The following is a 14969-nucleotide window of genomic DNA, read 5'->3' as shown; positions in this document are numbered from 1 at the left end:
TGTGGAGTGCGTAGATGCTGTACCCCCACCCCTTCCCCGCCAAGAAGAGCCAATAGCTGCATTCGCTGTGCTTGTGAATATGTTCATATGGTGGTGCTTAGAGATGGAATGAAACCTCAGGAGAAAATATTTCTTTGGTGAGGTCATCGGGAATTCTTTCATACAGCGTTTATAGGGACTTTCTGAAAGTTCAGATGCCTGTTTTCGTGGTGGAGACAGAACGGTTTGTTACACATTTATTCTCATTCGCATTAGGAGGTACAGGGACCCCTTCTATACATATTTTTCACATAGGGCTAGCATCGTATCTTGCAGTGGATAATTTTGGTACATTGTGTTGAATTAGCAAATGTTACATGGTGTGTAACCTGTAAATGTGTGTAACATGATATGAATTCTCATGTATGATGCACACAAATATAATCTTCTCTTCAAAGACTAGTTTAAGCATCCACACTGTTTATGAATATCAGCCAGCATTTCAACATGAAGGATTAATGCAGAAGTAAGAAAGAAAAAAGCATACAAGGGAAAGGAGCCAGTCTCTTTTCTCAAGAGGCACATTGCATCTCTGGGTACGAATAGCATTGTTTTCCTTCAAAGAAACCCAAAGTATTGACAATGCTATATTATTTTTCAAACACGAGGTAGAATAAGTAAGAAATGCTGAAAGCATGCTTGTACTGCATTACAATTTAAATTAAATGCTTTTGCTTTTATCTGAGATCTGAAAGGATAGCTTTCCTGACTCAAATCTGTTCCAGATTTTCTTGATCCTAATTACCAGTGAAACAATCACAATATCTTTTCTCTATATCTATTCCTCTTTTTCTTTCTCCCCCTTTCTCCCCCCTGCCCCCCCCCCTTTTTTTCTGACTTCATGGTGATCTCCACTGCAATTTAATCCACTGTTCTCAGTTTTATAGTTAAAATATTCATGACTGATCTGTGAATTTTGCACCAGTTCTTAGTTGTCTGGCTTTTGCTACTCTGTTGTCCCATGTAGGAGATCTGAAAAAGATATTGAATGGGAATGACAATGTAATATTAATACAATGTTCATAATAGGTTTCAATTATTGTAGCAGTTACTTGAAAAGTTACCAGGGAATAACCCGCATTATATATAGGTGTCTTAGAAACTGGTGAAAGAGATTTTTCCTCTGTTCAGAAGAATACATAGGGGTTGACCAGCGTGGAGCAGCTCAGTTTTGAAGTTCCAAATAGTTTCTTCACATTGTTAGCTTTATTTTTCCAGCTTCTCCCTTCTGTTTTCTTTTTCTTTCTGCCTTTTTTTTCCCCAAGTGCTCATTATTTTTCTCTTTCCAAACTCCCATCTGATTCTTGTCCTTCTTCATTTCATCTTCCTTCTTGTCCTTCACTGAAACACATTGCCGAGTCATCTGCTACCATGCTGAATTGCTATTTTAAAAAGCAGTTTTCTTTCTTTCCTTACCTGGACCAATGCCATGTTCTGTGGAGAGGGCAAGAGCCTGCCAGAGCATGTGTTTAAGGAATGCTTACTGCATTGGAAATGAAGCAGGGAAGTGAAGGACAATGCCAGTCTCTGTGCATGGGCCATATTTCATTCTAGTAGGCTTTTTTTTTAAAAAAAAAGTCTGATTTTGTTCATTTTCTATAACCATAGAAATGAAAATAGGAAATTCAGTTTAAAATCTTTAATACATTCTCTAGTATGCTGAAAGAAAAAAAAAAGGCAGAGATTTTAAGGGTGTAGGACTTGGTCCTGCTTCAAAGAGTTCCTGGTACAATCGTGATATGCTCCTGCAGCATATCAGCTAGCCAGCAGTGATGCATGTTCACACTGTCCTGCATTACTAGAATCCACTTATGGGACTCTAACGGGGGTTTTATGCTTCGTCTTGCATCTTACCTTATTAGAGACTAAGGGCCAGTTATTTCATCAGAATGGATGCGGCTTTTATTGCCTTGCCGTGTGAATAATCTGTCCTTCAATAAGAAATACGTTTGTACAAAGGCGGCAGCTTAATTTTGGTAGGGCAAAATGGCAGTTAAGAAGCAAATATACATTAGAAATCTGCAATAATTCATCCAGAATTCTCCATTAAACTGAAATTGCTGAATGCTTCAAGTCCACTCTGAAGGCCTCCCTTCAGCAAGCTTCTGTGCCGGTGGGCTTCACTCTTGCAGCTGGGAAATCACCTGGCGCATGGAAGTCTGCCTGGCAGTGCCAAAATGAACAACAAAAATATTACCTCTATAACATCTGTACATCTGTAAACATCTATATTAGTAATACTCAGTAAACTGGATAGTTAATCTGTGATTAGGACACAGTTTTGCAAACATTCATGATGTTTTTTGTGTTCCTGAGTAGCTCTTTAACTATATGGGACCAGTTAAATGTGGAGTTTAGTAACATACATTTGAACGTTTTCCTTTTAGCATGAAAATAACACATTTATAATGTCGTACGTTGTTGAGTTATTTCTACAAAGGATTAAATTGGCTTTCTTGCACTACACCCCCAGTAGGGCAATTACTTTTGCAAGGCATGAGTTTTGTTTCATGTAGTATTGTAGGCAAATCTTTGTAATTTTTCTCTTTGGTTCATTGTCTAGGAAGATTTCCTTTTAGGGAGATAAATTATAAGTTTTAAATAATATTGATGTTGTGTGTAGTTAACTGCATTTGTTATGTACATTCATTTTCTTTTCCTTTATTTCTGTTCCTAACGCATTTCTGGGACCACGGTGAATGTGGTGACATAGGCGGCTAGAATTTCTGTAAAAATGAATCAAAACTCGAAAACGCAGAGCCTCTGCGTCCTAGTCTTTAGCAATAATGCTTAGTGAGTTGGAATAGCCGAGAAGCACGGCGCAGCTGTGGTTGTGTTGCAGCACCACCTGGTGCTCCCGGCGGCTGAGGGAATGAATGAATGTCTGAGCAGCTGCTGCTGGGGCAAAACCCAGGCAAGCAAAAAGCTGGGCTGGTATCGCATGCACACAGCTTTGGAGCATCAATAGGAATGTGCAAGCTTTTTTTTTTTTTTAAACGTTTATATGAAAAAAAAATATGTTCGTAACATGTTAAATTAGCATAATAAGATTTACAGAATAAAATGCTTGGTCATGCAATGGTAAAGCTGATATAGAGCCTTTAGGGAAGCATGTCTGCATTTATGTATATACTGATATTTATAAATTTTTATACTGATACTCCCTTGAAATATTACTTTTCTGCTATGCTTTAGATGAAAAAATAGCTGTCTGGCTGTGATGTTAATGGGAGACAGCTTGCAACTTAAAGATGCCCCTGAACAGAGGGCCCCCTGTATAACCCATGTTCCTTTAGAGATTACAGAATTACAGCTTCTCCAGTTCTGCAGAGGCCACTAGAAAAAATATCTTAGTAGTTTTTACACTATTTTTAAGTTGTTTACACAGTGTGAGTTAGCATGCTCTCCCCCCCCCCCCACTGAATACTTGATATAATGCAGACCAGACAGACACAACAGGACTTTTACTGAAGTCCAAAATAAACTGGTAGCAAAATCAGGAGCAAGAACGAGTCCTTTCAGTCCCACCAATCCACTGGACCGCTGCTGTTGTCATCACCTCAATCCTCCCTGGCTGTTGTAAGGCAAGCTCGTTCTCTTTAATAGCATTGTTCTTTAACTGTGTTGTTTACATTTGACAATGTATTTTAATCAAAATGGGCTTTTGTAGTAAGCATTATTACAAAGCAAGTTTTCTGAGAGAAGTGCAGACATCAATATAGCAACATCCTGGTAATAGAAAGTATTCCAGCATGATAAAATTTCAGCAGGAGAAATGCCCATACACATTAAGTAGACCATAACGGATTTTGCTTAAGTTCCTTTGATAAGTTAATGACTGTCTAAATATCTTTCTAAATTTGGAAGCATGCTAAACTCATCCTTTTATCCAAATGTGCTCATGTTTTCCTTCACTGCCAAAAAAAAAAAAAAAAGGGCGATAAAAAGAGATAAAATAAACAGCCTCTTTTTGAGCTTCAAGTTCAGCCCATATGAGCTGGCACATATCCTCAGAAATTTCTGCCCTCTGCTTTAAAAATGTGAGCTTTCTCCATTTTTTTTCCTTCTATGAAGTCCTATAAGAATTATTCACACATAACATGTACAGCTGTGCACATCAAATGCTAGTAAGAAGCAATGTGAACTATGCAACAAAACAGTGTACTCATTTTCAGTGTGAGATGAATAAGGGACTGGCAGTCCGCTGAAGCAGTGATAAGACCAAGATTTTCATATGTCGCATTTCCCCTAAGCTCTGTTTTCTTTCTCTTACCTTAGAACAATATGTGCATTCATATAACTGTGAAATAAAACTGTTTGGTCTTTTGTGCAGTTTCACTTCATTGTAGCTCAGATGGACTGGAAGAGCAGCTGAATAACTTCATATTGAAAACTTAAAGGTCATGAATATTGGATGTAACAGCTGTTTCCATTAAAAAAAAATTGAATGATGTAATCCTATTGCCCAGAAATGTCTGGAATGTGACAATCAGTCAGTTGGAATAGGAGAGGGAAAACCAGTTTTAACCAGCCTTTCATTTCCTAGGAAAGACCATGTTTAGAGTTTCGCATGATTAAATCCTTCAGGGCAAAAGCTGAAACTGTCATTTGTCTAGCTATTTATTCTCTGTGAAATATTAGAAATGCAATTTAGACAAAGCATTCCTCTGCAGTAGCCTTACTCAGCTTTTGGTTTTTCAGGAGGGTGATGAAATGTTGTAACAGAAAAGTCTGGCTCCACTTAGCATCTTTCAATTACATTATATATCTCTGAATATGTCAAGTCATACTTTGTAATGGTAACACATTGAGGAATTTTTAATACGATAATCGGCTTGAAAAGTGTGGGTGAAATCTGCAGCTTCATCTGTTTTCTGTGCACTTCTTTAATAGAATAAAGAAGAATAAATAGGAAGCCAGCATGTGCATCCCAAGCACCCCTCTTAATTTCTTAGATTCTGAAAGGAAGAATTTGAAAATGTAGGGAGGAATAGATTAAACCTTCAGTTTTTGCTGTGTGCAGAAGGAAGATATGCTGTAACAAAGGGATACAGGATAGATATGCAGTGAATAAAATGATTTAGTTTCTCAGTGATTCTCAGTTTAAATGCCAGCAATGAAAATGCCAAAGGCACTATTCACTGGTATTTTCTTAACCAAAAGGCGATTTTAAAGTCTGCTACTTCTCTGTGCCTCACATAGGTGCATTTGTTTGCATATTTTTTTCTGAAGACATTAAATAAATACAGATACATTCAATAGGACCAGCAGTTGGGACAGATTTGTTGTTAAATTAATTTGATTTTTGAATTAAATTATGATGATGCTCAGACTGCAAAATCTGCCATGCTAGAACTTATCTCTTTTGTTTGCTTTGGTCTATTTCTTGCTTGTAACTGATATGTTTTCCCCTTATCATTTATGATGATTTAGGGGGGTGCTTAGGGAAAATTCAGGTGAAATTATGAGCAACCTAATAATAAAGAAAATATTAGTTAATTTAAACTTCATTAAATTTGAACATGTCCATTCTGATATTTAGACTCGATTATATTATCTGAAATGATGTAATGATGTACTCCACACGTAGCTACACATGTGTGAATCAGTAAAAGCCAAGTACAAAAGAGATTTTAATTTTGGTCTCTTGTATCCCACTTGAGAATCACAGAAACATATTGGGCTGTAAAACCCATTTTTTAGATCATGGGTGATGAGTCACATATATAAACTGGGTATCATGGAGAGAAAGGCTACGCTGCTTTTGAGCACTTTTTCCAGTCAAGCTCTTCAAAAGTTTATTTACAAAATTTTGATTTAAAATAATTTTTTTTCCTGAAGATTTATATAAATGGAAAACTTGAAACAAGATGATCTCACGTTCCCAACTCCGTTCACCCACCCGTGCTTCTTGATTGTCTGCAGCTTGTGTGTATGTACAATTTCCTTTAGAAGAAATTTTTCTCTTAACGGTGTTCCTGCTTGTGGTGCTTTTAGAAAAGCTTGTCCTGTGTGCGTGTGCACAAGCTGGCTGACTATTATAGCTGTCATCTGGGACAGTCAGAGGAGCTGTTTGTCGTGGTTGCATCTGTGAGGTTAGATCTGCCACTATTGGAAGTATGAGAATGGGTGGGAGCAAGAAAGCTGATCCAGGAACAAAAAAGACGAAAGGAGGGGGGAGAGGAATGGGAATGAACAGCGAATGGAGGGTGTGGAGGTATGACTGAGTCTTTCGACATGACTTTGAAATAGTTAGACAGCTAGGGAATTCGGAAGGAATTCAGGGCAAATGGGGGGGGAGCTGAGGCCCTGTACAGAAGAGGGAGCCCTCTTCAAGAGAACTAAGGGGAAGATAAGAGAGTCCAGTTGTAGTAAGTTCAGCTCTTTAAGTGGTTTTCTCCTCCCACCCATAACATAATAGGTAATGCCTGCAAATGTGACCCTTACCAAAGTAACAGCCTCTGTTTTGTAAGTGATGAATCACTCCATTGGGGAAGTTATAACTTCCTATTAATACATTTGTTCCAAGCAGATGATCTACCAGGTCCTAAAATAAATTCTAAACTTCCTAACATTAACCCAGTAAATATTTCCATCCTATTCAAAGTTCAAAAATGAAAATCAGAATAAGCTGGGGGACAGATATTTACTTTTACCCTGTGAATTAGAGGCTGGCTTGTCTCTGTGATCAGCTTTATGGGGTTACCAAGTGACCGATATCATACTGGATTCCTTCCTGTCATAATGCCATGAGCATTCTGCTGGAACTTAGGTCACTGCTTAAAATAACCTTGCTAATTGCAAGTCTACAAGTGTGGGATGAAATTTCAGTTAGCTGCCATACAGCAGATCTGGATGCTGAGAAATCGCGACTGTAGCTCCGAACGTGCAAGGGAAGAGCAGGCAGGCCTAAACTTGATCTACACAGTCACTCAGGTAGAGGCAGCAGATTATTTGCTATATTTCATGCAAAACAAAAGCTGTTGACTCGGCACTGAAGATGGATTGGGTTACATATCATCTGTGGCTTACATGTCTGTCTTGTAAACAGACCCTTTTTTTCTGAATTGCTGGTTGTGTGTAACTCCTTTAGCTGAGGAAAAGAAATGGGACAGTCATTTTTTTGCAAAGCTGATACCTGAAAACTCTCCAGTATAAATGAGGTAAGACACCACTAAAGTGGAAAGCTTTCCAAAACATAGGAAATATCTAAAGCAATAAACTATCCATTTGCATTTTTTATCAGTAAAGGCAATTTTTGTTTTTTAATCCGTAGTTTTTCAAATTCTGAAGAAGTATTGCATGACCTAAACGTGTTTGGTTTGAAATAATGTTTCATTTCCTGTGCACTGTAAATCTAACATGCAAAATGGTCAGATCTTTTCCCCAATGGATGTACATTTCTGAACATTGAGAGAAGTGTGTTTGGTCTCTTTCACTCCTTGTACTACGTAATGTAAACTTTCTGCAATTGCAGTCTTTTGTTTAAACAATTTAAGTCATTCACTTCTGAAAGGAAAAATACGTTTGTTGTGTGTAAATGTTTCAATGTCATGTGTCCCTTGTTTCGATGGGGAGTTTATAACTTTTTTTTGTAGTTGAAACTTAATGCTCAGTCTTCTCTGTTCCCTGAGACATTACTCAGCTAACTTTTATAGGTCATAGTATAATTAGAAATAGACACTGTAGGATTATAATTACATTACTTTGATGAAAACTTTGACCTATATTGTGAAGAGTTGTGTTCAGTAAAGTTTCAGGAAACATACTGAATATAGCATTAATAATAGAAAATATTTTGTCACTGCACCCATATTTTGCTATCTGTGTTAGAAACTCATTGAATTCTGTAGCTCTTCAGAGGGAGACTGAATGTGACATATGAACAGTGGCCAATGAAGTGCACACTTGCTTAATACTGTTGTAGTCCTTTAGGAGACCCTTTTCAAAATATTCTGTGAGCTGTAACTTTTCCAAAGGCCCTTTGTTTTATCATCTTCTCAGCTCACAAAGTTGCATGCATGCCATGTCTGGAGGAATATGTTCAGACTGCTCAGAAGTGTCTGTTCCCTCTGCATTCTTTTGAAATTGCATCTACAGGAAAAGTTTAGGAATTTTTGGTTAAGCAAGGTGGTTTTCTTCAAAGATTTGCATTGGAATAAGATGATAAAGCCTTTTGACTTCCCTGAAGCAGAAGTTGGCAGTGGACGGGAAATTGTTGACTGGTGTGTTGTTTTGTACAAAGTGCCAGAATAATGGGAAATTAAAAAAAACCTCTGGGAGAGGTTTTTTGAATTGTTTTGATGCTCCAAATCCCATTTGATATATATATATTTTAAAGTAATAATAATGAAAGATGAACAGAAATGGTAGATTTTAGAAATTCTTCACACTGAGCTTCAAAAGAAGGTACGGCTGATGTTTTGGGATAGTGTCATTACAGTGAGCAATTTTGTCATCTTTAGTGTTTGTGCCTCAATCTCAGGGTGAGACGCTATTCTGGTCATTAAGAATTATGGCCTCCTTCAGCCTTTTGCTAAGAGGGGTAAACAGTCAATATGGGTTTTAGTATGTTTTCTTGCTGGAAGTTAATTTATAGTAATGGGTAAGAGTGGTCATTGTGTCCTACTTAAAACATTAGTGTTTGGTTAATGTATTTTTGGAGGGCAGGATTTTGAATTATAGGCAGTGTTAGAATTTTAAGAGTCTCGCTACGCTGACAAGTTGTCTCCAAACTTGTTTTGATGACATTGTGTTATCAACTTCTTGGAATGTGCTCCATACACACTTCTCCTGTATATGTATGTATAAAAATGTGTTTTTCAAAATGTTGTTTATGTTTGGGAAACTAAAATAGCAAAATAACAGTGATGTAGATGTGAAGTCCAGCTTTTTTTTTTTCTTCTCTAAATCTCAGGTTATCTAAAAATAAATACAATCATTTATTTATTAGGTCCTTCCTACACTGAAGAATAATAAACTAATGTTTCTTGTTAAACTAATGTTTCTTGTTGGTGAGGGCATGGCTGTTGTTAATGATGACTTCTGGATATCGGACAAATTATGGAAATTTCATTCTTAAATGAATGGTGATCTCAAAGAGGAACATAGACCACTCTCGTAGTGCTTGGCTATCTGCATCAGTGTTACCCTAAAGCTGCAGGTGTGTTTTAATTATCAGTATGAGCTTGTTTGGTAGATGGCCTCAGCTGATGTTTGCACAATCATATTTGCTAAATGGGAAGGATGTCCCAGAAGTGATATCCCTTTCACTACGATATTCTTACACTTACTAGAACAGTGGGTAGAAGGCCTAACTCTAAAGGTTTCAAAGTCGTCATACTTTGTCTGGGTTTTGCCATAACCTTTCCATTTCAATCCTTCTGATTTCAGAAAATGGGAAGTTGACTGATAGCTGGAGGCAAAGTTCCTCGTAATTTTAACAAGAATAGGACTTGAACATAAACTAGAATTTAGTATAAGATGATTGATATATATTTTTCTAATTCAGCTGGATGGATAATTGTTATATCCCGTATATTAATTTATTTGAAATTAAGGGTAATCTAGAGAAATAAAAGTAATTAATTACCCAAGTCGATAAAATAAGTTTGAAGTTATTACATTCTGATTTTCTTGTTTCATTTCATTTCAGAGTGCAAACTTCAAATGTTCTATTTTGTAAATTAACAAAGCACAAGTGTAGAGAGACATTTACAGTAGGACTTCCTTCTCATCAGAATTAATTCCACGTGCTTCTTGGTTTATTTCTTCTCTGTATATACTTCAGGCTGCCATAATCTAAGGGTCCTATGCCATTGTTTGTGAATCTTATTATCTGAGAGAGAGAAGATTTGGCATGGTGTAAATTCAGGATTCAATAAGGCTAAATTGATTAGGACTATTTTTGCAGGAAATGTAAATACGTACAAGTGAATAAAAAATAATGCATTTGAAGCTTGAAGTCACTGAGGTTCATTAACTTCCACACAGACAAGTTTAGCTACTGAATTTCAAAGGGATAGTTTACAGGTCCAGACATGTAAACAGCCTTTCTTTTTCTCATTGCTCCTGCTCGGAGGTAAGAGTTACACTCATCACTGAAAGCTACAGTCTAGGCAAAGACAGTTTGTAACTTACCTTTGTATAACTAGAGATCAAAATGAAATGGCCTATAAAGAAGTGCAAGGCTGCTGGTAGATAAAACTGTTCTTTTCTTCCCCAGCATAGCAATTTGTCTCAACCGCAAACACAGGTCATGCTGACTTGCTTAGAGATGTGAATGACACTGACTGTCAAGTGCTTTATAAATCAAGGATCCTATTCTGGGTGGTGACATGGAATAAAAACATTTGCTTATACGTACTGTGTATACGTATAAACGAATAAATATTTAAAAAGTACTGTTCATTTAGTGCTTCTTTCAAGGTACTTCAGTCCTACTCTGTAATGCACAAGTGTACTTTCTCAAGCAGCATGAACATCTTAACAGCCATTAGGCCTGCCAGTGCTTTACACTGGGAAGTTTTCTTGTAAAGCTAACACTGGCACTTTTAAGAGAATTATCTATTTAAGAAAATTTTAAGAGAATTATCTATTATAAGAGAATTTTAAGAGAATTAGCAATTTTTATCTACTTTTAAGAGAATTATCTATTATATAGAGCACAAATTGACTTCTAGGAATTATTGCATTGGAATAGGCTATGTATGAGCATAGCACAGACTCTACAGTCTTGTAACCTGTTTCTAAATTTAAGTACTTCTAGAAGCAATATTTTGTCTGATTTTTAAATAAAATATTTAGTTCTTGATACAGTATTGAAATACTAACCTCTAGCACTCTGGATCTTATAAATAGCCCAAACAAACATCCATTATTAATGATATTGAGTTTTAGATTGATTTAATTGGAAATACATGCTTCATTGTGTCTATTTTTATTGGATTATGTTAGAAATATTTTTGTTAAAGTATTGCAGATATGGTATAAAATGAGTTTTGATCATTTGATATTTATACAATATCCTGCTATTTACATGTAATCAAAACTTCAAGATTTTTATGGCTTTTTTGTTTGAAAAGAAGCACACACAAACCTTTAAATACAAATCTTTACTAACCACAAGCCACCTGTGGGATGCCAATGAGATTTGGAATTGATCAACTAAATCAGATAGTAAAAACTACCAGATAATGTATGTTAATTGTTTTTATATGCAAAGTCTACAGTAAGCATTTCAATACTTGCCTAAAACCAATTAAAGTAGTTTGGATAGTTCACACGTGTTACAATCATACCTATCCCATAACTCCAGGTTTCGAGTTTAATCTCCGCTATACTCCTTCTCAAAAACACCTGTAAAAACCTACCATATTTTTCCCTCTGTAGACCTAGATTAGGGTTTTTGTTTAGTTTTTATCTTTATTACATTTGAGGCCAAGAAACACAAGAACATTCTCTGTGTGTACATGACCTATATTGTACCAATTGCACACTAACGAGTGATGATTCCTAATGTGTTTTCTAATTAGTAACCATAGTACAGGGTTTGAGTTGCCTGTTAGAACATTTTTCGAGGTACATCAAAAAATTCTCTGTGCACTTTAAGTCAAATCAGAATAAAAATATTAGTAAATTGTACATTTTAGATGTCTTTAAGATTCAGTCTGCTCTCCTTTTTTTCCTAAAACTTGCTCTTTTATTTCTTCATTCACTTAAGACTTCAAGTTTGTAAAATAATAACTTGTGCTTTGTTCTAGTCTTTCAAAATGTTCTTCCTGGATGTAGCAAACACATTTTTATTTATTTTTATTTTATTTTATTTTACTTAAAAAAAAAAAAAAGAAAAAGTAGCACTGATATATGTGTGTGTGTGTGTGTATATATACACACACACACACATATCTATTCTAACCTTGATTATTGTAAGAGAGTGAGTGATACTCAGGGTGAAACAGTCCTCCTGGTTCACTGGGTAGGTGGTAGCTGTTTCAGACTACTGAAAGTGCATCCACACACTTGGAGTGCTTTGTACTTGTCACTAACTCATTGGAGGATCTGCAAGAGCTTTCCAGCTGACTTGAACGCTTGTCATTCTGAAGAGAGGGCAGGAAGGTCATTTCCATGCGAGCAGCCTGCAGTACAGTCTGTAAGATTATACAATCTTTCCATGTTTCTGAAACAGTAAAAAAAAAAAAATCTGTGATCCACATAAGGGTTCATAGATTAAATGTTGGCTCTCAATGAACAACCTAAAAGGGAGCAACAGTATTAATAAAGTAAAATCTGCCCAAAGACAAGAGTTGTGTCCTTTTTGCTGTCCTCAACAATGACTGTTGGAAAAGTACTTCAAATTCAAAAACACGTTACAGAAACTCTTGGAGGTTTAGTTGCACTGAGATAGCCCTTATCTTGCAAACTTCCTGCCATGCTATCAATTTTCATTATAGAAAACTTGGCAGCTCTTCACTTTTGACTTGTTCCAGAAAAGAGAGCAGTCACCATATTAAGTGTTTGACAAGAGAATGAAAAGTCTTACCGTCCTTTCTCAAATGCTCTTGGAGCCACTGAGCCTTAGTCAGAGTGAACGAGGTTAGCATTCTTTGGCTTGAGGAAGTCAAAATGTTTTGATTAAAATTTTTCGCTTTTGTTCTGCATGTCTGTACAGAAGGACTGGTTTATTTTTCCTGTGTGAACTTGCAGATCCTTTCATTTATTTTGATGTGTCTTACATTTCAGTAGTTTGTTGGTGCCTGAAACATTTTGTGCTATTTGTGGGATTATACTTTGTTATTTGAAACTTAATTATTTCAAGAATGAAATTTCTGTATTTCACCAAGAGATATTTCTCTTTTGTCTCAAATGGGAATTTCTCTTTAGGAGCAGCTCATCTCCACTGAAGGCCCTAATTAAGTTTAGGAAGAACAGGAATCTTTCTGAAAAAGTCTATAAACTGAAAACTGTAAATATTTTAAGAGAATGGCACTTATTTATTTTCTTATATGAACAACAGAAAGAGATTTGCTTATCAGCAAATAGAACTTAAACAACAAACATTTTAGGGCCCTGCAGAAACCTTGAATACTTCTACAAGTTGGCTTGTTCCATGTTGAGGGTAATTCCAAATATTCAAATTAAAAATGAGGAGAGAATAAGAACAGGATATATTTAAAGCTGAGTTGTCAGAGTAACAGGCTAGCTGCATAAAGCTTTGAAAACTCGGTGTTTTCAAAAGGATAACCATTTCGCTGGAAAATTACTGAACTGTTACTGCATTAACTTTGAATTCTGCTAGTTATTTACAGTTATCTGCAGATCAAATTATGAAAGTCCTGACCAAATAATAGGAGTGGTCTTCTCTCTGCTTCTTCGTGCAGCTGACATGATTATTTATCACGTTCAAGTTTTGTATGTATTCTATGAAACAACAGGAAAAAAAAACAACCAATAACTGCCTGGCCTCAGCCAGGCTACTATGAGGCTGTTGTAGCTACAACACAGTGTATATGGCTACCATGAGTAAGATGCCCTTCGATTTGCATCTTCGATTTTCATGTGCAATTTTCATGGTAATTTGAACCTGTTTGAATTTTTTTTTTAACTTTCATTTAGCATATATGGCTTGAAGAATGCAAGGAAATGCTCAGCAAAGAGAGTTAAAACAAAACGAACAAACAAAAAAGTAAAGGTAGTCATGTATGAGAGTTGCAAGACATGCTCTGCATATTTCCACTATTGCAGAAAAAGTACAGTGTTGTGTGAAGAGGTCTATAAGGTATTTGAAGGATGTATTAAAAAGTCTTCACTTTCCCATTTCAGTAGATATGAATATATATGACAAGTGCACTTAGTATAAAGCTACCTCATCATTTTTTTCTCATTTATTTGTCATCTTAAATGATCAGTTGATCAGTGCAAAATAAAAATACATATGTATTATTACCAAATTCTGATGAGTAGGCATTTGGAAAATGCTTACTGTTTTTCAAAACTTGCCTCTACTACCAATCGCTTGACTAGATTTTCATAAAGGCTGATTTTTTTCCTTTTTTTTCCCCCTTCCCCAAAGTAGCTACTATCTGTCTTCTTGCAGGAAAAACTGCTCTAGAGTAGCTGTGCCAGACTCTCTTGCAGCATGCAGTACAAAACCAGATTTCAATAAGCACAACTAACCACCTTTGATCCTAACCTTCTAAACGTTTGTACACACTATTAAAAAGAGAAAGTTTAGTCACTAAAAATCAGTATGCTCTACTTGCTTGAAGTAAGATAAGTTGTATGTTAGTCATCAAAGATATATTCTACAGTGATAACTTCAATGGGTAGAGTCTCTGATTATTTTGGTCTTGGCTGATTATGGGGTGTGCACAAATATTTCGTATTCTGAAGGTTTCAAATGGTTTGCCGGCCATAACTTTAGGGACATTACACAGTGGAAACAGTGGAAATTCAAGAATGTAAAAGAATTATTGGGTTACAGATGTCACATCACCTTCCACATCAAATTTTTTGTCATATTCAGTTAATACATTTGGTCTCTTACACAAATGAAATTCATGCATCAATTTTACAAATGTCAGGAACATCCTGGAAACGTCTAGCCCAGATTTATTACATGCTACTCTTTCAGAAGTTCTCAGAGGTCTCTAATTTTACTGCTGTAAACTTCTGATATGGTTCTCTAGTTCCATCATGTCCCAGGCCTTATGGCTGTATTTTTGTGCATCAGCTATCTGAAGCTTGATGGGTGGACTGAGCAATGCCTTATATTTAAGAATCTGGCCTGTGGTGAATGCTGTGACCAAAAAGTCTTTTTAAACCAAAGCTTAATAGGGGAATAAATGTTTGAAAGCAGTCTATCTCCTCTGCAGCCAATCCCTCCTGCAGTAAAGGTACAGGCTAGCCTAGGTTTTTAAGCACTGCAGCTG

General features: G+C 36.2%; 1 protein-coding gene across 12 annotated transcripts in view; it reads left to right on the top strand.

The window, feature by feature from the left end:
* AKAP6 (A-kinase anchoring protein 6) overlaps window positions 1-14969 on the top strand; it is a 294771-nt gene that overhangs the window by 88899 nt on the left and 190903 nt on the right. The window contains exon 1 of one of the 12 annotated variants that reach the window (XM_080592632.1): window positions 6020-7202. The exons of 10 other annotated variants lie outside the window; for them this stretch is intronic. The gene's annotated coding sequence lies outside the window, so the exon portion shown is untranslated. Of the gene's footprint in view, window positions 1-6019; window positions 7203-14969 lie in introns of those variants that run through there. One more of the 12 variants, XM_080592633.1, reaches the window with a different exon arrangement.

Source organism: Anser brachyrhynchus (genome assembly GCF_964034855.1).
Source record: "Anser brachyrhynchus genome assembly, chromosome: 5".
Lineage (NCBI taxonomy): Eukaryota > Metazoa > Chordata > Aves > Anseriformes > Anatidae > Anser > Anser brachyrhynchus.
This window is presented reverse-complemented; position numbering and strand designations above follow the sequence as displayed.